General features: G+C 35.0%; 1 pseudogene; it reads right to left on the bottom strand.

Annotated features, from left to right (window-relative positions):
- Nucleotides 1-25,319, bottom strand: part of LOC111060141 — a 113,238-nt pseudogene that overhangs the window by 70,420 nt on the left and 17,499 nt on the right.

The raw sequence follows: 25,319 nt of genomic DNA, 5'->3' as shown, positions 1-25,319 counted from the left end.
AAAAAAGATGTCGAATTTTTTCGAGACAACATGCGGATTAAAACAAGGTTGCTTGATGTCCCAGTTGCTCTTCTCCTTGTTTATTAATGATTTGAGTGATAGCTTAAGGGAGGGAATCTGGTTGGATGATTTAAACGTAAAGGTTCTGCTGTATGCGGATGATTTAGTTTTATTAGCATCTACACCAAAGGCTTTGCAGAGAATGGTTGATGATATCCAGTGTTATTGTGAAAGGTGGGGTCTAGTGATAAATAGAGGAAAGTCTAAAATAGTTGTGTTTAGGAAGGGAGGACGCTTGGCGGAGCATGAGAAATAGTATCTAGGTGGTGAGGAGATAGAAGTGGTGAACAGGTACAAATATTTGGGCGTTATCCTAACATCAAGATTATCATTTGCCGAACATATTAGAGAGCGAACGTCACTAGCAAAATTTGGAATGAATGGTGTCTGGCGTAACTTCATTGCTAACAATAACATAGATATGAAGGTGAAGTGGAAAGTTTATAGAGCAGTAGTAAGAACAGTGGCAACATATGGAGCACAGGTCTGGGGTTGTAAAAACTATGATGTTCTAGAAACCTTGCCAAGATATTTTGCTAAAAAACTTTTTATGTTACCGCAATCGACTCCCAATTACATAATTCACTTAGAACTGGATATTGAACCAATTTTCTTATTTATAATAAAGTTACACGTGGAATTTATTTTTAGAATAGTTATGAAATTGCCCCGAGGAAGGCTGCCTAGAGTATTAGCAGAGAAAGTATTAATAAGTAAGATTTCATGGTACAAGGAATGGAGGAGATGGGATGATGAATTTGGGTGTAATCTAGTGAGATGTTTGAATGAAAAGAGTGAATGGAGGAATGAATTTAGTTATTTGTGTGAGAAAATGAAAGAGAAAATGAGAGCTGAGTGGGTACGAAGGATGAATGAAGCCCAGTTTCACGGATTGTATAAACGGTTAGAGCGGCAGAACGATAGTAGATCTTATCTTGAAGGTCATTTTGATAGGAGGAAGATAAGTTTATTAGTTAAGGCTAGGGGGTCTCTTTTCCACCTCAATTTTTCGCACGGCAGAGAAGAAACACAATGGCGATGCTCATTATGTAACAGGGGCGAGATAGAGGATATGCTTCACTTTATGGGGGCTTGCCCGATGTTAGGGGGTGTTCGTAGAGTATACTTAGGTAAATATGTACTCACTGAGGCAGAAGTAGTTGAGTGGCTAAATGGGAAAGATTGGGGGAAATTGATGAGTTTCTTGAAATTGGCTCTTAAACTTAGAAAAGATTTAATAGAAGAATTCAACTATTAAAACCGACTCCTGGCAGACAGCCTTACAGGTTATGCCATAATAATGTCTTGTTTTTTCTTATTATGTTAAAGGTGTTTTATTTAGTTTTTGCTATTTCTTTATATGAATTTCATTTTTTGTAATACTGTGGGTCACTACAGATATGTGGGTGGTCACCCCCACTCACTCACCCCATACCACAGCTTCACTCTACTAGCTATACAAAGTGGAAATCTCAGAAAGAGCTACATCAAAAGCGAGGCAAATTTGTTTAATCAATATGCGTTCAAATCGAAGCAATACTCGTTCAATCAGAATGGACGTTTTCTCAAAGCTGTTGAGGACCTCACATCGATATCAGAGAATCAAACGACAAAATTGGAATATTTCACAGCAATTAAAATTCAATATTCGGACAGAAATTCCTGTAGCGTACTGAAGCTGAAGATCGTGTGTAATTTAGAATCTGATATGTGACGGCGAATTCCAATTCCACCCTTCCAGCTATATGGTGGAAGCCTGTCATGGAATTGTCATCCTACACGATTATATCTAGAGTACCCAATCTGACTGATATGCAAGGCTTATACAACACATGTCAACAAGGCTTATACAACATAAATTCAGCTCAGATTCGAGCGGAATGCTTGTGTTTGTCACGACAATAATTGATGCAATCCATCGCTAAACGTGGAACTTGTGCTCAGGTGGACCCAGGCGAAGGTATTATGAGAAGTCAGTTTATCTCACAGAACTCTCTGTTATTTGCTTCTCTCATGGACTCACTGATTCGTGGTTGAGTGGTAGAGTGGACATTACTCGCTATATCCACAAATAAAAAATTTATTGTATTCTCACACTTTTCACTATGTATTTCACACGACATGCAGTCAAATATTCAAGTAAATAATCAAAATATTTTACTTACTGACTGTAGTCGCGGACGGTCGTAATCAAATATTTTGATTATTTACTTAGATATTTGACTGCATGTCGTGTGAAATACATAGTGAAAGGTGTGTTAATACATCGCAGCTCGGAATGGATCAAGAAACCATCATCTTTTATTCTATTCTATTCAACCTGGTGCTTTTCTAGAGTACCAGAATAGTTATTTGCGCAACTAGTGCGCAAAGTGACAGTTTGCTGCACCGAAAGAAACGTTTACGCCCGAGCCGTAGGCGAGGGCGGAATGGTTTCTTGAGTGCAGCAGAGGAACTTTGCGCACGTATTTCACATCAAGTTTTTCCTACAGTTACCATTGAATTCGAAAAGTGGGTAATTATGGGTAAAATTGCCTGAAATGCATCGAATGTATATCTGTGTAATTTTATTATTAATAAATAAAATAGAATAATGTATGTGTGTTTGAATGGCGGGGCGGCTGTGTGGTGTGTGGGTGGCACTGTGCTGTCGCTGTCATCCACCGCCTCAATATTCCTATAACATGCACCAGAGTCACAGTTACCAACTTAATTTTGATTTTGCTGCACTGGTGCTCCATATAACCTACTATTTTGTGTTGCCATGTTGCAAATCTGGAGTGCAGAAAAAAATTTTTCGCCCCACTTGGATGTAATGAGCTGGTTTACGTGCGTCATATGGAGGCCGAAAGTGATTGTTTTCTGACCAGGCCGGTAAAATTTTTACGGCCCTAGGGCTGTAAAATAACCTTGAAGTCAGCTGATTCTGATTTGATGTGAACGTGTTTACAAAATAGTTTATGAAACGGAATCAGTTTATGCTTCTAGAATTGAATAAAGTTTTTTGTTATAAGATACTATCATTTTATTTGGATGAATGAAATACAAATGAGATATTATAAACTATTCAAATTCAATTTTCAGAGTATAATAGAATCTAACCTCAAACCTCCTAGTACTGCGTTTATCACGGAACATGATGGATAAACGGAATCATTTTATGCTTCCAGAATTCAATAAAGTACTCTGCAATAATATACTATCATTTTATTTGGATGAATAAAATACAGATAAGATATATATTATGAACTATTCAAATAATTCGATTTTCAGAGTAGGATAGAACTTCTAACCTAAACTTCCATTGACATTCAGAGTGGCCAAATTTCAAGTGTGCTAAAACAGCTGATCAGAAACTTTTCATTATTTGTGTTTATCATTCAATAATTGAAACATTCATAATAATATCATATTATTGTCATTTGGAAGAATAAAAAGTATAAACTCAACCTCTTACATAATTGAACATAATCTTTTAGGTTATTTAGACAAATCAGAATAAAAAATAAAAATACTTGGACAATTTCTTGATATTCAGATTACCTTAGATTTGCTAGAGCTATGACCTTCCACTTTTGATTTCGGAAATGCTTATAATAGATAATTATCCTCATATATATATATATATATATATATATATATATATATATTTATATATGTTTATTTTTCTGTGTGGCGAAAAATAACGCTCTCACCATGGGCAAAAATGTTTTTCGGCTCTCAATCTTTTCTAGTCCTCGGCCTACGGCCTCGGACTTGAAAACCGATTTCGAGCCAGAAAAGTCTCATTTTCGGCCCTAGGTGCGAAATATGCTATTCCCGCACTAGAGCGGAAAAGTGATTCTTTGCGTTCTGTAATCAGTGCAGCAATGGCCACTTTTCAAGGTAACTGAAGGAAAAGGTTCTTTTCTGTGTCTAATTCTTCTTTTATATATCCTTTCAAATCATTTATCACCGTTTGTGAGAAACCATATTCCCTAATTGATTTTCAAGAATTTCTAGTGAAAACATCAAGCACAGCAACTCCATCGAACTTTCAACGATATCCATCATGGCAACTGCTCGAGATTTTTCAACGTATGCTCCACAGTTAGTTAGTTAGTTAGTATGTTCCATCAATATCTGCGTGTTTCATTATCAATCAGTTGAAATTATGTGATCATCACATAATTTGCTGTACATTTATGATTAAATTTTTCTGTTTTCCTGTTTTTAGAAATACAAGTGGATACGATTATGTGATTTAGTCCTTTGGTGAAGAGAGATTTGTAACTAATTGCAAATTGAATATTGGAATTGATGAACTAGCTTTTATAGATTGTTATATTAGGAGACTACTTCACACTAGACTAGAGTGATAGAGTAGTTTACTGAAAACATCTTGCCTATAAGGGCTACTTGATTCAAATAAAAACAATATAAAAACATTTAGTACCCTTTCATTAAAAACTTTAAAATATTTCAATGACTAGTTTCGACCATTGGTCATTTTCAAGTTAGGATTTAGAAAAGTAAAATATTAGTGGATACGATTATGTGATTTAGTCTTTTGGTGAAGAGAGATTTGAAACTAATTGCAAATTGGATATTGAAATTTATGAACTAGCTTTTATAGATTGTTTTATAAGGAGACTACTTGACACTAGACTAGAGTGCTAAGTTAAATTTAAGCTTTTTACATACCGGTAATTATTCACTTGAAAATGACCTATGGTCGAAACTAGTCGTTAAAATATTCTAAAGTTTTCAATAAAATGGTACTAAAAGTTTTTATATTGTTTTTATTTATACTGAATGAAATAAGACCCGATTTCTAGAACATTCATATCTGATGGTGTATCAGATCTATTTTGATTCTATAGGTTTAATGGTTCTTAGATTCAATTAGTGTCATAGAAACAGTTTCTAAGATACGCATTGAATCTGATTGACTATTAGACCTATTTTGATTCTAAAGGAAAGGTTCAATGATCAATTGGATCCAATAAGTGCGATCCTTTAGCGATAAGTGAGATCCCTTTAAAGGGATCCTTCAAAAAGTCAATATGACTATTTGTCTTTTCTACATGTGCCGACTGCCAAGTTTATCATCATAACCATAATATATTCAAGGTCTCTAATTCCATTTTTTATTTGATCCCCAGCATCTGGTACTTACTCCAATTCAAACCTAGCAAATTTAGTTCACCTCTAAACTTCTGTAATTGAAGCTTACTAAACTCCAGTTGAAATCACTTCTGTAAACCGCAGGCGAACATTATTATTTATGCTTGTGGCTTTTATTGGCCCAGAGATTCTCGTTTCTGAGAGATATTCTGTCTTGTAATACCCAATTTCACTCATCAGACGAGCATTAAAATATTTTAATTATTAAACTTTTGCCAGCTCCAATCTTACGAGACAATATACATCAAATGGGACTCCACCATGTATCATTGAAATCAGATGAGTGCAATAATCTACAAGACTGCTCCTAATAAACCTAATTTTTTTCAAATACAAATTCAAATTTATTTTGTCAAATTTAAAACAATACAATGAAGACAATGAATCATAAAAATAATAGACAAGCAAGAAATACATAATAAGATTCCAATAACACATAAACTCTTAAATTAAAAATAACTTGTTTTCTATCATATTTAATTTGGTAAATAAGATTCTTCCATTGATGTTGAATAATATCAAGATAATTATTCATAACCCCGAAACATTATAGAGAATTGTTTCATTAAACATTATGGATATCAATGAAACATAAACAATAATTCGATAGAATTTACTAATATTAGCCTAAAGCTGAGTTTACACTGGAGTTAATAACACGAGTTATTAACAAAAAGTTATTAACTTGACTGAATCGTCAAAAATTTCTCTTGACAAAAGTTAATAACTCATGTTTCTAACAGAAAATTCCTTGTTATTAACAAGATCTTGTTATCAATATAATTGACTTCCATATGATTTCATTTAACGAGACTATTCATATGATATAACAGCCGGAATAAAATGCAATATAATGGTCTTCAAATTTGAATTGAAACATGTGTGTGATCATTAAAATAATGATCTTCATCTGATCCAATGTAAATAAATTATAATGCGTTTACACCAGAGTTTAAAAAAAAAGTTTTCAACATAAGTTGATAATATTTTCTTTTCGTTGCTAGTTTTGTTATCAACAAAAGTTAATAACTTTGTCACGTTTTTTGTCTGCAGCTGTTGTTATTAGGGAACAGCTGTAGTTGTAGGGTAGGGATGCTGGGCGAGGGGGTTGCGGGGAAGATAGTAACCTGCTATTAACAAAAGTTACCGACTCTCGATGGATAACATAAATCTTGTTAATAACAAGGAAGTTTCTGTTGAAAACACGAGTTATCAACTTTTTTCAAGAGAATTTTTTGTCGATTCAGTCAAGTTGACAACTTTAACTCATGTTATCAACTCCGGTGTAAACGCAACTCAACATGATGTTATCAACTTTTGTAATTAATAGACTATCAGTTGATAACAAAAATGTTAAAAACTTGTGTTATTGACTCCGGTGTAAACGCAGCTTAAAGGAAAACCTACGTTTTATTTCCAATCGACCTACACGTATATTATCGCAGCTATTCAAAGTAATAATGCATTACCTAATAATGATTATTGTAGCTGTAATTTCCAGTCATCGATATCAAGTTTTATCAAGTTTTATGAAACTCGTAGACTGTAATCAATCATTGATCCAATGATTGGTGTGTATGAAATAAAAAATTGTCATGAATGATGAAATCTCACGATTTTTGGTCGTCCTCATCTGTTTAGATTAAACAGATGATGTTTGTTAAGTTCCATTTAATCTGGTAGAATTTATAAGGACAGCAAAAAATGGAACGTGCAAGAATCGATGTGTGTGTAAGTGGCTAAACTGCTTCTAACACAACTTTGAAAAATATAATCCAGATACATTGTACCACATTATCAAGAAATAAAAATAAAAAATCCAAGTACCCTTGTTTTTAAAAAAATCTACTCACAATATAATGTTTCAACATTAATGTCATTTTCAAGTGAGTGAATAAAAATAGTGTACCATTTTTAATGATTGATTTAAGAATAATCGAGAACAATTACCTTTCTTTTTGAACGAGCAATCCTCGTGTCTCTGGCGTTTTCAGCTTCCCCGGGAGGTCGTTTGCCCCAAACGACGACTGCTATGCTTGTGTAGGTGAAGACAAGCACCAGGAAGGGAACGGCGTACTGCAGAACTAGCAGAGTCACTCCGTACACCACTCGAGCCAAGTTCGAGTCCCAGTGCTCGTTACAAACAGACCTGTCGAATCAACAAAACCTGAATCATTCACTGAATTCGAAATCCCATGTGGTAAACTTATTGAATTAGATGCTTATCACATGAACGTCAAATCATAAGCAGAGGCAAATAAATAGAGTGAAGATACAATATTAAACCGTATCTTTTTAAGAGTGAGATACAATCAAACAGTATCTTAAAGCTGCGTTTACACCAAAGCTATTGAAAAAATGTTAATAACTCAATCCTTATAGATTCCATTAGATTGAACGGAACTTGACATACACATATGTTCATCATGTGTATGATAAGCTATGTTCAATCTAATAGAATCTATAAGGATTTGGGCTATTAAGATTTTGTTAATAACTTTGGTGTAAACGCAGCTTAAAGGAAAACCTACGTTTTATTTCCAATCGACCTACACGTATATTATCGCAGCTATTCAAAGTAATAATGCATTACCTATAATAATGAATATTGTAGCTGTTATTTCCAGTCATCGATATCAAGGTTTTTATGAAACTCGTAGACTGTAATCAATGATTGATCCAATTATTGGTGTATATGAGATAAAAAATTGTCATGAATGATGAAATCTTACGATTTTTGGTCGTCCTCATCTGTTTAGAATTAAATTCTGTTTGTTAAGTTCCATTTAATCTGGTAGAATTTATAAGGACGGCAAAAAATGGAACGTCCAAGAATCGATGTGTGTGTAAGTGGCTAAACTGTTTCTAACACAACTTAAAAATATAATCCAGATAAATTGTACCACATTATCATGAAATAAAAATAAAAAATCCAAGCACCCTTGTTTTTAAAAAATCTACTCACAATATAATGTTTCAACATTAATCTCATTTTAAAGTGAGTGAATAAAAATAGTGTACCATTTTTAATGATTGATTTGAGAATAATCTAGAACAATTACCTTTCTTTTTGAACGAGCGATCCTAGTGTCTCTGGCGTTTTCAGCTTCCCCGGGAGGTCGTTTGCCCCAAACGACGACTGCTATGCTTGTGTAGGTGAAGACAAGCACAAGGAAGGGAACGGCGTACTGCAGAACTAGCAGAGTCACTCCGTACACCACTCGAGCCAAGTTCGAGTCCCAGTGCTCGTTACAAACAGACCTGTCGAATCAACAAAGCCTGAATCATTCACTGAATTCGAAATCCCATGTGGTAAACTTATTGAATTAGATGCTTATCACATGAACGTCAAATCATAAGCAGAGGCAAATAAATAGAGTGAAGATACAATATTAAACAGTATCTTTTCAAGAGTGAGATACAGTCAAACAGTATCTTTAAGCTAATAACTCAATCCTCATAGATTCTATAAGATTGAATGGAACTTGACAAACACATATGTTCATCATGTGTATGATAAGCTATGTTCAATCTAATAGAATCTATAAGGATTTGGGCTATTAAGATTTTGTTAATAACTTTGGTGTAAACGCAGCTTTCCTCTATGTCATAATGTACATACATAGAAAATGGATACTGTCGAGGCCATTTGAAATATTTTATTCATTCGCTCATTGACTGCCAGATGGCAGGAGAGGTTCTATAATTTTATAATATCCATTACTCATCAATTTATTGTTCAAGGCACTGGGAAGTTTGCCAGTCAGTGTGGATTTAGCTTTCGTACAGCTAAGTACTCGCTCTCGAGGCTTTAAGATTCAGGAAATTCGTCCTCAATCTGCCTAAATATTCGTGTCGTTTAATATCATAGGAAATTCGGCCTATACATTATTTTATTCGTGTACATAAATGTTGTATTTTCGTTCAACGTGAAAAGTTATTCACGTTTCGTATTAGTGAAAAGTGAATGCCAGAACTCCATTTTAGTATTGTTTTTATCAATAGTCAAGTCATAGTGTTATATATCCAGACAGTAAACTTCATCTTAGAACGGGAAACCAGCAAGGAACCAACTTTAACAATCGCATTTCGGATAAATCGTTTTGCATAATTTTACCCATCTTTCCCTCTCATCTATCCTATCCAACTGTTCATCTTTTACCTCAAATATAAGTAGGCAAGCAATTGGAATCGCAACATGTTGGATTTGGGATTTGGTGAGTACCTTTTCTGATTTTCTATGTGTTCTATGTATGTGGTTAATGAATGGATATATTTTTCAGCACAAAGATTTGATTCCTTTTATACAGTCCACTTCAGAGCATTTGAAACTTGTAGCTTGAAATATTTAAATTCAAAGAACCAGTATTTACGTAACAGATACAGATAGAGAAAAGATTATTTATTTTATTATAGATAACTTTGGTGTAAACGCAGCTTTACTCTATGTCATAATGTACAGACAAAGAAAATGAATACAGATAGAGAAAAGAATTTTATTCAACTATAGATAACTTTGGTGTAAACGCAGCTTTACTCTAGGTCATAATGTACATACATAGAAAATGGCTACAGATAGAGAAAAGATTTTTTATTCATCTATAGATAACTTTGGTGTAAACGCAGCTCTACTCTATGTCATAATTTACAAACATAGAAAATGGATACAGATAGAGAGAACATGCTTTATTCAATGGTAAGACTTATGCGCTACGAACACTCGCATTCCACTTTGCATTAACTGATACTACAGCCTACTTATTATCTGTTTCTAGGCTAGTTACACACATCATATCGATTTTTCGACGTACAACACTTCGATTTTTGCTGCCCTTATAAATTCTATTAGATTGAACAAATGATGTTCATAGGAATTCAATTTGTTGATCTCCTATGTTGAAATTGATTAAATGAAACTAGATGAATGATGAAATAAATTTTAATTTTGGAATGCAAAATTGAACTCTGCATAAATATTGAAATAAACTGTTAGGCTAGCTTCACACGCTTTCGGTTTCATTCGATTCGGTTCGTTTTCGGTTCGGTTCGGTTCGTTACCGAAAACGAATGAGGCTTTCATACATGTCAGGTTTCAATTCGTACGGTTATAATTAGGTATTTTCTTCTCAAACACAGCTGTGTTTCGATTTTCACAGTTCATGCTTGTGTATTTAAATATAACAGCTGGTGTTGAATTGTAAGATGTTATTTCTTGAACAAGAAAATTTAAAAGTTAATTAAAAATTGTGAATTATTTGAATAGTTTATTTCGATTATGTTAATTTTGGATGTTCAGAGAGATTATTTTCTTAAATCGAACATTTGTTCCTTGTTTTGACACATGGTATATAAACTTCATCTCTTCTCTCCATTGATGAAATCATGTAATATTCGTGGAAAAATAAAAAAATTCTCTCTAAGTTTTAATTTATATATTTCATATTTTTTCAGAAAACTATTCATTGAGAAAAAAATGTTTCTGTGAACTAACAGAAATGAATTGACCATATGATTTTGACTTGGAAAATTTTGAAACAGATAATCACAATATTAGGTTAAAATAAAAACAAAAAAGGCAAGCTTGTGTGAAAGACTTTGTTTTTTCATGTTTCCCTAGCAACGAATTCGAATATAATGAAACCTATTCGTGTCGAGGGGGCGTTCGGTGCTATGCGGTTGCTATTCGGTACCGAATTCAAGCCGAATCATCGTTTCACACTTATCAGAATTTGCCGAAAACGAAACGAACCGAACCGAAAGTGTGTGAAAGTAGCCTCTCGCTAGCAACGAATTGAAACCTGATGGAATCTATTAGAGTCAAGTGGGCGTTCGGTTCTATGCGGTTTCTATTCGGTACCGAATTCTAACCGAATTACCGTTTCACACTTATCGGAATTTGCTGAAAACGAAACGAACCGAATGAATGTGAAACTAGCCTTACAAGTGATAGACAAACTATAGCAGTTGAAAACATCACAGGTGGCAATCATATGATTCGCCACATGTTTGTTAAGTTTCATTTAATCTAATAGAATTCATAAGGACGGCAAAAAATCGAACGTCCAAAAATCTATGTGGATGTAACTGGTTTCACTATTTCTGTACAAATACAGTTATAATAAGAAGAGTATCAGGTGATGCCAGGTGAAATGCGCGTGTTCATGGCGCATAAGTCTGTACGGAGAGAAAAATGTCGATGCTCATCATATCAAATGTGAACTTCCACATGGAATAATATACAGAGATGTTTATTACGAACTCTAGATCATAAGTTACATGATAACATAATTATGTATTACATCACTCTGGCAAAGGATCTTATCAATATTAGTCTTCCGCATACTATCATAGAAGCGCAGTTTCCACTAATGGATTATAAGCGCTGTTAAGCTGCGTTTAAACCAGAGTTATTAACAAAATGTTAATAACTTAATCCTTATAGATTCTATTACTTTGAACGGAACTTGACAAATACATAATGTTCATCATGATGTGTATGATAAGTTATGTTCAATCTAATAGAATCTATAAAGATTAGGTTATTAACATTTCCAATAACTTTGGTGTAAACGCGGCATTAGTCATGTCTAAACTCCCATTCTCTTGATTGAACATTTTTTTGGGCTCCAAGAAGTTATTAGTTGTGATAATTTAGCAGTATCATTTTTTATTGTTCTTAAAGTTGATATTCACATAAGAAAGGAAGATGAAAAAGGAAACTTGTATAGCTTTTTGTTGTGATTCCCTCACACATTTATCTTCTCCAGGTCATGAATAGTATGAAAGTCACAATTGTTTGTTTTCTATTGTTCTTAAAATTGAGATTTACATAAGAAAGAAAGATGGAAAAGGAAACTTGTATAGCTTTTTGTTGTGATTCCCTCACATATTTATCTTCTCCAAGTCATGAATAGTAAAGAGTCACAATTGTATGTGTTTTTAAAGTAGAATCGATTCATTTTTCACATTGAATGAAAAATATAAAAATAGGAAGAGATACGAAAGTCACCTACTCAAAACATGAATGAATATGATCGATGTGAAATATTAAAATTTCTCGATCGAAAAATTAGTCAAGGGTCCCTCAATGAACGAACCTCCACTGACCTTATCCCTCCCAAAACGGAATTAATGCATGATCTCAAAGATAGCCGACTTCCAATCAGAAGGTAACTTGTTACAAAATTCTACTATGATAGCATTTCATTCTATCTATCCATCAATCTTTCATTGCTGTGAATGCTGTTTGAATCACCATCTTGTAAAATTTTTGTGAACCGCTAATGGGGGAGAGGCACGTCTAGGCCAATGGCAAACGTTCACCTTGAAAGGTCACGGCTTCCACCAATAACGGTGCTTGGCTGTTCGTATGAACACTGCTACTCTTCACTCTAGTTTCAGTTTACCAGTGATTGATAATGATGTAACAACCAAATCCGGTATCTCGATTTTTCAATGAATCTTTAGTTTGACAATTCGTTCGTGCGTGTTAGGTGATTTATACGCCAATTAGAGTAGTATTCAACTGTTTTGTTAGCAGCTTTGTTGTTGAAGATAAAAATATCATGTCTTGTGCTTTCTGGAGCAAGATGACATTTTTATAGGTGGTGGTCATCTGACTGGATATCACCGCAGTCACTGTGTGGATCGTCAATTTTCCTCCAGGTTATGCAGTTTTCAGTTGTGCAGGCATACAGGTGATACAAATATGTTTTTTCAAATGTGATAATTGATGATGTTGTATTTCAAGTTTATATCTTCCAACTTTTCTTCCACTATTTAATATCAATCATTCGAATAATACTGCTTGCTGGAGCTGTCCCCCAATCTCAAACACCTAGTCTTACTAGGGGAATTCCACTCAATCAATATGTTCTTTGTACTGATTTTGTAAAAATGTAATTCTTATTTTGTTAAATATCAAATATATGTACATGTATTGTTATGCCAATGAATTGAAGTTATAGCTGAATAGCACAACTGGAAACTAGAATAACTGAATCACACTGTACGTTGGAAACTCGATGAATAGCCTAACCTCCACTGGAAGAGTGGAGATTCACATGTGGATGCAACGAGAGGATGTAATGCAAATTTTAGGTTTCTAGATGTACTTCACATATAATTTGCCTAAAATATTCCAGCCGACGATCTCATTTCATTTTTGCAAACTGTAAGAGAATTTATTCTACTTTCCACTCATTCGATAGAAAAGAAAACATTTGATATCTCACAGTGCGCTAGACAAGACAGCTCCCAGATGGAAATCTCAATTGAACTGGAAAGAAAATTGAATATGTCTGGTTTGTGGAGAGTAAAAGAACGAACGATAAGAGAGAGTCTGTTTTTTGACTAGAACAGGAGTTTATCGGTTATCTCCGATCCGACATATCATTGGAGATGGGAGTCAGATGGAAAGGAACCACAAAGTTCGACTGAAGGACTGAGAACCAAAACTCTTTCCTTCTATTTTTTGACTGCTGAAGAAGATTGTGGAGGGAAATGAGGAATTCAAGAGCAAACCAGAAAGCTTCGTGAAATGATATGAAAAGAGTTGATGATGGAAAATTTTATTTTTCGCTGATCCAATAAAGGAATAGTGAACTCGAAGTAGGTGCTTTTTCAACTTCATTTAATTCAACAACATTCTCCTTCTTTCTACTCTCTTATCATTATTCTCAATATTGGTGAAGTCTCATATTGAATTGGATTTCTAGGTTATCGACTATCCTGTATTCAATAGCAATCAAACTTAGCTCGGTTTATAATGAATGATGATGATAAACTGTGGTCTGTCGGTTAGGATAACGCACTAGTCATGAGGATAATTCAGGATCGGTTAATCTCGGATAGAAAATGGTGTATGGTTTTCGTTCTTAGATTTTGATCTTTGGCTGTTGTAGTGGGTTGTTGTAGACGTCTTGACATTTCAAGAAGTTTAGGAGATTTCGAGGTTTGGCATTACATGCCTTCAAATTCCTTTTCAATGTTTTGTTATTTGACAGACTTACTTATTAGTTATCAATCTAGGTAAATTCTATCTATATTCTATCAAGGTCAAATCGAAGATTCTACTCTGGTTGAATCGAACGAGTGGATGCTTGTTCTAAACAAAGATTGATAAAAATCTGGATAAAGCCAGTTTAAAAGTTCTAAGCTCAGTTCAAAGTTGAGAACCAACATTGGATTTATACACTCATAAATACTAGAGTCATGAAGAGAGTTTTTATAATGTTTCTCATACATTGGGCTGCTTCTATAATTATGTTTTATGCTCCATCATTCGTTATCTAGATCTATCTATGCCAGTTTGGTTCTACCTAAGCCTTAAGGTGAGTACAGATTTACGCGCCGCGAACATGAGCAATTCACTTTTAATCAGCTGATGCCAAGCTTTTTATATCTATATCTTACCGTTTCTGTAAAAATACAGATATAGTCAGCTGATTGAAAGTGAATTGCTCATGTTCGCGGCGCGTATATCTGTACGCTCCTTTAGAAAGCAATAGAACCATACTATTTCAACTGGACAATCGAATCTCTGTTGATGTTATGATTTTCGATAAAAGTATTTCAAAATTAGTGTGAGAAGCTTTTAGGGCCGGTTTCTGAGCTCGGGATTTAGCTGATTCCTAGACTTTAAACAGCTGGAGTCAGAAAATTGGTTTTCCAAAAAGGGGCGTAGTCGCAGTCATTGTCATAGTCACGTTTGAATTAAATTTCGAAAAACTAGAAAATTGTACACAAAATAAAATAAAGAGAAAATAGTGTAGAGCTCCAGCTATTTGGAATTATTTAGGAATGTCTTATTTCGTCAAGGAAAAACGTTTCTAATTATAGAAATGAGAAAATAAAAACTACGACTACTGTTATAAAAGTTGCGACTACGCTCCGTTTTGGAAAGCCAATTTTCTGACTCCAGCTGTTTAAAGTCTTGGACTTAGCTAAATCCCGAGCTCGGAAACCGGCCCTAAGAGTTTGTAGCCTTTACAGATTTGGGTGGGGAAATCTCCTCCTCAATTCATGATTATATTACCTTCGTATTACCTTTTTTCAATTTATTTCTATATTATTTATGAATCAAATGTATACATTCTTTATATTTTATCATATTCATATCAGGAATTGAATGAGATCAATATTCATAATTATTAAGACACTTCTTTCGCTCTCGGATTAATTTTGGAGAATAATAATGATCAGATAAATAATCCAGTCATCCTTTAAAAGCCTAATAGCTTGTAAACCTTGTTTTATTGATTTTGATTTGAGAATCAATACATTAATAACAAACACCTGAAATTGATCATCCTTCTATATGAATTGAGAAGATGATCAAATTATTCAAGAGATGATGCTTCCTCACGCAAATATTTCAAGTTGAGTATGTGATTTGAACGAAATAAAGGGTCTTCCAAAACAATCCACTGAACATTATTGCCAATTTGATGTGAGAATGGATAGAGCATAGCTTTCTATTGGGAGGTAGGGGTGAAGAGACTTAACGTACGATTTACAACACCCACACTCGATAGGACACATGCTATCCCCCGATAACTCTTTCTAACAACTCCATTTTATTGGTTTGGGATTTATCTTCTCTTTTCCCAATGTTCACACACATCTTGAAAACAAAGATACCGAGAGGAATACTATCACACAACATTTCTTCCACTCATTCCCGGGGTAATGGTTCAGTATAAATCTAATACAAGGTGCGCCAGAGAAACTAACTTATTTGAAAAAGATACTGAACGTTGCAGGTTGTAGGGGGTAGGCGGGGGGCATCTGGAGGGGGAAGTTCTCAAGTTGAACCTCCCTCAAGACCTGGCATGTGATAAATAAATCAATCAGTCAATCAATCAATCAACCAAGTAAATCAGCCATCATGCTCTGGTCTAGAGAGCAGCGGGCCTTCGCAGTTGAGAGCTCCCTTTCGATCAACTCCGCGCGATTTGAAATTCCTCCCCACAGACTCGTTCCTGGCCATAATTCGATTCTGTCGTGGGTTAACTCATTTCAGGAGTATGGATGTGTCGCTAAATCCAGAAATGGACTTCAACAAACCATCAGAACTCCAGAAAATATCGAAAGAGTTAGGCAGTCAGTTGTGCGTTCTCCACGGCGTTCTGCTCGCAAACACGCAGCTGCTATAGCAATTTCTGGCTCAACTGTTCGACGAATATTCCATGAAGACCTTCTTCTTCATCCCAAGAAATTGGCTATTGTTCAAGAATTAACTGAACGCGATTTTTTTGCCTGTGATATGCTGATTGACAACCTGCCGGAAGACGCAGTCCTTTTTTCTAGTAACAAGGTTACTAGTCCTTTTTTCTAGTCCTCATTTCCACATGCGATTCGTCAATGCGATTTTTTATGGGATTATCTGAAATCTCTGATTTATGTCGATTGACCACGGAACATAGCACACCACAAGAGCAACATTCGCGATGCCATTGCCAACATACCGATTGATATACTGCAACGGAATTTCAAAATCGACCTCAGTGTATGCGCAATGGGGATCGCCATTGGTCTGATCTCATTTTCAAGACTGCATGGAAAAAATTGAGATATTGTATTCTTATATTTAAAAGAAAAATTAAAATAATATTTCATGTACTTTTGTTTTTATTGACCTTTCAAATAAGTAAGTTTCTCTAGCGCACCTTGATTGATATTCCATGCTTTGAGTTTTTGAGTTTACTGAACTCATTGCATGGAGATGTGATAGCTTAACAAGATATTCCATGCTATGGGGCGTTTATATTCCAGTGTTAACTCAAGCGATAGTCCTATAGTGAGGTCCACATTATAATGGCAGTGTTGAATTAGCAATGGTATTGCTATCCTCGTGTATCATTCGAGAAAGCGGATAACACTCTCTCTTTGCTCTGTTGCAAGATCGTCTTTCAACAATGTAAAATTGATAATTGATTAATCAAATACTTCATATTAATTCATTAGAAAATTATTGAAAAATATAGTTTCTCGCTTAATAAAATAAAAATGATTATTTTAAACAAGAATGAACAGTTAATATTACATCAATAAACCTGTATCAGCTACCGTCTATAGAAGGCATTGACAAGACAACATCGGCAACATTGTTCTGCTATCTTTTTCCACTGTCATTAAAATGTGGGCATCACCATAGTATTCATTCTTCGTGAAGCTATTATGTGACGCTGGTAGTCTTTGTATCGTTCTTAAACTCTCACCGCAACAGAACAGTCATAATAGACTGTAGTCGACAGTAATCAGCTCGAGTTAACAAGTAATCAGTTTTTCTTCGTGAGGCTATTATAAGACGCTGGTGGTTTTTGTATCCTTCTTAAACTCCCACTCCAACAAAACAGTAATCAGCTCGAGTCAACAAAGAAAATCGTCCTTAAATTTCGAACATAGAATACCTTCACCATGAGATATCTCATTTTCTCTATGCTTATACCCTCTTGTCTTAAATATTTAAGCTGAGTGGGTTTCAACCATTCTATTATTCATCAAGTCAATCTGTAACTTATAACGAGAAAGAGATTCACGAGCCGAATAAAGTATTTTGCTTCGCTAAGCAGCACGAAGCATCAAAGCTATCCGATAATTACTTCCTAAATCCTTTTCAATCCGGAAGAAAGTTCACCAACATCGCCATAGATCCAAGTTCGGTTCAAAGCTGAATCTGCAAGTTAGTTCAACTGAACTCAGGCGACGAACTAAGTTCAAACTAGGGTCAGCTAATAAACAGCTATTAATCTCCAGGCATGAACTGATCAAGGGTTCTTCGGAACTCGATAAACTGGAAGAATCGATTATTAGAGAAACAACACATATCCATTTTTTGTCATTTCCACTTTTTAACTGGAATGCATTCTTCTAATGTAAATACATCGTTTCATAAAGAAACAACACTAATCCAATGTTTCCTTGGGCAACAGAAGTGGCATTGAATATTCAGTTCATTTGAGAAAGTACAACATCTACAATACATGAGTGATTTCTGTAACTAGACCTTTAGTAAATTGGAAGAGTGACTGAAGTACCAAGAGGCGGTGAATCACACAGCAAGAGATATAAATTGATGGAGGTAAAAATCATGGACATTAAGACAGTAAATCATCCTATTGAGACAGCAAACAACTGATACCTTTTTCAAGTTTGTGCATACATCTTTCATTCAATGTTCAATAAATAGTTCCAATGAAAAATTTATATTTATATTATGCCATTCTTCTTAATTCATTTGAGAAACACACACATGTCCAAATTTTATTGAATGAAATGGAATTGACATATTAAAGAAATAAATTGAGAAATCATCTCAGAATTGATTTTTTTGAATATGAAAAAAATAAACCAAGATTGTACTGGTAGTTTAGTTGTAATTTCGTTTTTCTTTTCTCCTGAAAAATATCATTTTGTGTGGACATGTGTTGTTTTTGAAATGAGTGATTCTTCATTCTTATAATAAAGATTTATTGAGATTTTATACATTCAAGAACGCAAATACATTGATAAGTATGCATTTGTAATATACATTTATATGCAACTGAATAAAATAAGGGTTTTTCGAAACTCGATTAACTGGAAATGGTGATTTATTGAGATTTTAAACCTTTATGATCGGAAATACTTGGGTGAGTATTCATTTGGAGACTACACGACTCCTTGAATGTATAAATTTCCACTCCATGGAGAAGTCAACTCTCCCATGACCCTTCCGAAACGTAAACTAGGCATATCTTCTATCATCAATAGCGCCGGTCAGGCAGTCAGTCATTCACGATGCATTAACTCGTAAAACGATAATGTATTTTATGTCGCATTGGCGTGATTGATTTGTCTGAAGAGTCACTAGCTTGAACGTTTATTGGGTCCAATGAGGTGTATCTAATTCATCAGTGTAGGCTGCGCTCGTGATCGACCTTCATGTAACACAAACTTGGAATATGTAAAAATTAAAAAATATAAAAACTTTCAGTACCCTTTTATCAAAAACTTTGAAAAATATTTACGACTATTCTAGACCATAGGTAATTTTCAAGTTAAATTTCAACTAAAAGTTTCCTTATTGTTTTTTATTTGAATCAAGTAGCCAATATAAGCGAAGTGATTTTTTGAAATATGTACTTTACATAATAATATCATTGTAAATGATCCTATCATATTGAGTGAGCAATTTCTGTATATATTTTTATATTTGATTTATCTAGCGTATGACTTCCAAGACATCAATCAGTATTCATTTCCATCTTCACTTTTTCAGGATCATAATAATACGATATTAGGAGACGTGTCGTCCCGGAATGTGACTGTGAGCGCTGTTATCAGGTCTGGCTGCAACTGTCTACAACGTTGTTGGAAAGATACATTTTTAAGATGTTCAATGTTTTTGAACGGGTAGTATCATAGCCACCTCCAATACAAAGCCCCGGCCTACGATATTGCAAGGTCGTAGTGTAGGCCTAGAGTCTAATACATGATTGGTGAAAAAGATTTAAAAAAATACCAGCTGATCTTTTTCACCTATTATGTATTAAGCTGCGTACACATATTCGCGCTTCCAACCCGCACCGAGCACGCCCCTCCCTCGTACCGCCCTCGTACCGCCCTCGTACCACCATCGAACCACAGTCGCCCCTCCCACGCACCCATCATGAACGTTACGGAAGATGTTAGATCTTCTCGCGTTCCCCGGTCGAACCACTCTTGCTCACCGGTCGATCATCAATCGCTCTGCCCGAGTGACGTTCGGTTGCGGAGCAGAGCGACAGTGTGTACGCACCTCTAGATTCTAGGCCTACCTTGCGACGTTGCAAAATCGTAGGCCGCGGCCTTGTATTAGAGGTGGCTATGATAGTATTAAAGTCCATTAAACAGCTGATTCATGTTGAATTCTATAGTCTGATTCTTACTCTAATACTGGCGTATTAAGGAGGCTCCTTTTTTCTTTTATATTATCCTTGAAATGCAAAATTTCCAAAAACCTTGTATATAGGTCGACGCGCAATTCAAAAAGGAACATACCTGTCAAATTTTATGAAAATCTATTACCGCGTTTCGCCGTGAATGCGCAACATATATAAACATTTGAACATTAAGAGAAATGCCAAACCGTCGACTTGAATCTTAAGCCGCGTTTACACCAAAGTTATTAACATAATGTTAATAGCTTAATCCCTATAGATTCTATTAGATTGAACATGACTTATCACACACATGATGAACATATGTGGTTGTCAAGATCCATTCAATCTAATAGAATCTATAAGGATTGAGTTATAAACATTTTGTTTATAACTTTGATGTAAACCTAGCTTTAGATCTCACTTCGCTCGGTCAACTAAGCCTTTATGATAATAGAGGTAATAGAGAATTAGAAGAGTGACTGAAGTACCAAGAAACGGTGAATCACACAGCAAAAGATATAAATTGTTTAAGGCGAAAATCATGGACATTAAGACAGTAAATCATTCTATCAAGTTGATAATTCTATCAAGTTGATAATTCTATCAAGTTGATAATTCTATCAAGTTGATAATTCTATCAAGTTGATAATTCTATCAAGTTGATAATTCTATCAAGACAGTAAACAATTGATACCTTTTTCAAGTTTTTGCATACATCTTTCATTCAATTTTCAATAGATAGTTCCAATAAAAAATTGATCTTTCTATTATGCCATTCTTCTTCATTTATTTGAGAAACCACACATGTCCAAATTTTATTGAATAAAAAGGAATAGACATATTGAAGAAATAAATTAAGGAATCATCCCAGAATTGATTTTTTGAGTATGAAAGAAAAATAAACCAAGATTGTACTGGTAGTTTAGTTGTAATATTATGTTTTTCTTTGTTCCTGGAAAATATCATTTTGTGGACATGTGTTGTTTCTCAAATAAGCGATTCTTCATTCTAATAATTGAGATTTCAAACATTTAAGAACGCAAAATCATTGATAGGTATGCATTTGTATTATACATTCATATGCAACTGAATAAAATAAATGTATTTTCGGAATTCGATAAACTGGGAATGAAGATTCATTGTGATATGAAACCTTGGAGATCGAAAATACTCCAATAATTATTCATTTGGAGTCTACACGACTTCCTAAAACTCCTAATTATTCACTCCATGAAGAAGTCAACTCTTCAATGACCCTACCGAAACGTAAACTAGGCATATCTTCTATCATTACAAGTGCCGGAATACATCAAGCAGTCAATCATCCACGATTCATCAACTCGTAAGACGATAACTTACTTTATGTCCCATTGACGTGATGGATTTGTTTGAAGAGTCAATAGCTTGAGCGTTTACTGGGTCCAATGAGGTGTATCTAATTCATTTATTCATTCATTCTTCAGCAGGCCAGTGGGACATAATGTCAATGTTCAGTTTCCAGTGTAGGTTGCGCTCGTGATCGACCTTCATGTAATACAAACATGGAATATGAAAATAGTATCTCACGTCACATGGAAGGGAAGGGGCCTTTTGCAGGCGAGAATGATGCTTCTAGTCGAGGCTTTAGCCGAGACTGGAATTTCATTCAAGCACTGCAAAACATCCACGTCCAAGTAACTTGAACTATTTTTTGTCATAATAATTGAGAAATAGAAAACATTACCCTCTTGTGCTGAAGTTACTACATGCATTCTATAAACAAAATCTAGTTTACAAACTCAGGATCAGGAATATTGTGGAAGTTGACAAAACTTCCACCTGGAGCGCTGAAGTTGGTTTTCTTGTACCAGTTTTGCTGTTCCTATTTCGGAACTAGGAAACATGCTTGACTGTAGAAAAAGCATAATGGTCTCATTACAGTAGAGTATGTTGTGTAGAGAATCATATGTTCATTTGATCTGCAAACAGCAGTTTACCGATTTGATTTCATGCATGGAAAACAGCTGAGATTGAGAAAAAGTTATTTTTGTCATAGTCATTCAATCTAGGCAATCTTTGTAAACTAAGTTATGTTTATAGAATGCATGTTGTAACTTCAGCACAAGCAGGAAATGTGCTTCACATTCCTCAATTATTCTTCTTCAGATTATTATGACGAAAAATAGTGTACAATACTTGGACGTGAAAGTCTTTTGCAGTGCTCAAATGAAATTCTAGTCTCGGCTAATGCCTTGACTAGAAACATCATTCTCGCTTGCAAAAGGCCCCTTGCCATCCACGTGATGTAAGATACTTTTACAAAATACATTGTAAGGAATAGTAGTGAACCGAGCGGTTGAGTACCGATGGCGTATCAGCACGATTACATCCAGCTGCAACCCGCTTTACACTTCTATACAGGATGTCTATAAAAGAACTCCGGGGTTTAAAAAATTAATATTTTTTCAACTATAAAAGATAGCAAAATTTGATCAATTCCTTTGAAACAAGCAGCTCAAAGAGTTTTACTCATACCAATTGGGAATGTTTCTCTCAACAGTTGGCAGCGCTGCGGAGCGTTGACCTTGAAATGACGTAGCGGCTGCGGCAGGGAGTCAGTGTCGTCTGGACTGCCGCGCTATGGCGACGCCTCAACAAAAGGCTCAATGTGTTATTTGGCTCATAGAAATTAATTCTGTTGTTACTGTACAAAGAAACTTTCGACGTAGCTATGGTGTTGACCCGCCTACAGACAAAAAAATTCGTCAGTGGTTAAGGAAACAGGAAGTGTTTTGAAGCAAAAGTCGCCGGGTAGGCCGCGTGTGTCTCAAGAGAATGTAGACAGATTCCGAGCTTCATGCACTCGAAGCCCTAAGAAATCGTTAACAAGACGCAGTCTGGAGTTGGGGTTACCAAGATCAACAGTCCATAAGGTAGTTCATAAAAGACTTCGTTCAACTGCCTACAAGATTCAACTTTTACACCATATCAAACTGGCAGACAAGGTTAAGAGGTTCGACTTTTCTGTTTCCATGCTGGATAAAATTGATGAAGATAATGATTTTTTAAAAAGTGTGGTTTTTAGTGATGAAGCTACTTTTCATGTGAATGGAACTGTAAACAGGCATAATTGCAGAGTTTGGGGTTCAGAGCCGCCCCATGAGTTTATTGAGTACGAATGTGACACGCCCAAAGTGAATGTTTGGTGTGCTCTTATGAATGACAGAGTCATAGGACCCTTCATTTTTGACGAAAGGAATATCAATGGTGATGTCGATTGTGACATGTTAGAGGAGTATGTTCATCCTCAGTTGGATGACATTGAGGCGGAGAAAGGTTTAGTTTATTTCCAACAAGATGGGGCGCCGCCACACTTCAGTTTGCGTGTCTGTGAGTCACTGGACGCTCGTTTCGGCAACAGGTGGATTGGAAGGGAAGGACCTATTCCATGGCCACCAAGGAGCCCTGATATGAATCCGTTGGACTTTTTCTTCTGGGGGCATATCAAGAATCTTGTATATGCGGAGAAAATTCGAAATGTTCGCCATCTCAGGGAACGAATAGTGAATTGCGTGGCGTCCGTTCCCCCAGACATGCTCGCCATGACATGGGAAGAGGTAGAATACCGTTTCGACGTGTGCCGTGCCACTCACGGAGCTCACATTGAACTTTACTAAGTTTTTAAAAAATCTTAAAAATATAGGCTTTCTAATCATGTATAAAACATGTATGTACGTTTTTTAGTTTATTAAAATATTTTGTCTTATAACCCCGGAGTTCTTTTATAGACATTCTGTATAGTAAGGGGATGTGTATGCAACCCGCATTACACTACTATATAGTAAGGAGATTTGTATGCAACCAGCATTACACATCCTCACACTAAGGAGACGTGTATGCAACCCGCATTACACTTCTATATAGTAAGGTGACGAGTATGCAACCCGCATTACACTGTATTCATCATTGCATCAGGAAGATAAGCTGTTATTGGAAAGTGTGAATGTGAGAGTGAATAGTTGCTAGTCTTTCATTCTTTCTTCTATTTCTTTCTCCATTCATTCATTACTTGAAGTGATATCCATTCCTACTTGCAAACGTCGAGAATAATTGTATACTTCCAGCAAGTAGTATTTTTTATTCCAATTCACAAATTTCTTTCTGATAAAACATACAAGTATTTATTTTATTAATTAATTTTTCATATAACTGAGCTGTGTGCCTTATTGATTATGATTGTAGATATTGTGAGTTTGAACAATACCTTCTATCACTTCAGGCCCCACAACTAATTAATGACGTCATAACATGTTGATTGATTCTTCTTAGATCATAGTAGTTTCTACTAGCTTATCAATGTAACTTTTGTTACTGTATCGATTTTTTATTGGATGGAATACTCTAAATTTCAGATCAAAGGCACTTGCATTACAGTATATCAAATAGTAATTTTATTGAAATAAAAACACTATATTCCACAAATGCAATAATTTATCCATACTTTCAGCTTGATAGACATAGGCCTACTCGATTCAGTGATAGAGCTATTGATAAATTCATCTCAACCAAAAATACTTAATAATAGCCTGTATCAGAATCGAAGGAGAGGTAAATCAGAGATAAACCAAATTTGATGTGGGCTAACTCTTTTTTAGAAGAGAGGCTCCCACAAAATTGATCACAATAAATCTGTGGTACAAAGAAAGCCATCAGGAGACTTTTTTTCAGTTGGGTAATACCTTTAATATTATGATGTTATGGACAGTTCCAACACTTTGCATTTACTTTTTAATTTATCAGTTCAAAAGTTCTCTCACACACTCTATTTACACTGTTCTTCCACACTCTGATTACACTGTTATTTCACATTTTATTTACACTGTTCTTTCAAACTTTAATTAAATTCTCCACTCACACTTTATTTACACTGTTTTTCTACACTCCATGTGAACCGTTGTTTTGTAGAATTTCAGTTCTTTCTTCTTATCGCTCGTATCTATTCTCGTTTCAAAGTTTCATCTTTCGAAAAAGAAAATACCGTACGGATCGAAACTTTTGCAGTCTTGTTAAAATTCCCGCAAGAGTATCCCATGATTTAAAACCTCAAATTAATTATTACTTTTCACAAACGAATATTAGAAGAATGATAAACAAACCATATTCATTGAAATGGAGACCGTAAAAATTGAATTTGTAATTCTAATTTTG

This window comes from Nilaparvata lugens, chromosome 2 (genome assembly GCF_014356525.2).
Source record: "Nilaparvata lugens isolate BPH chromosome 2, ASM1435652v1, whole genome shotgun sequence".
NCBI lineage: Eukaryota > Metazoa > Arthropoda > Insecta > Hemiptera > Delphacidae > Nilaparvata > Nilaparvata lugens.
This window is presented reverse-complemented; position numbering and strand designations above follow the sequence as displayed.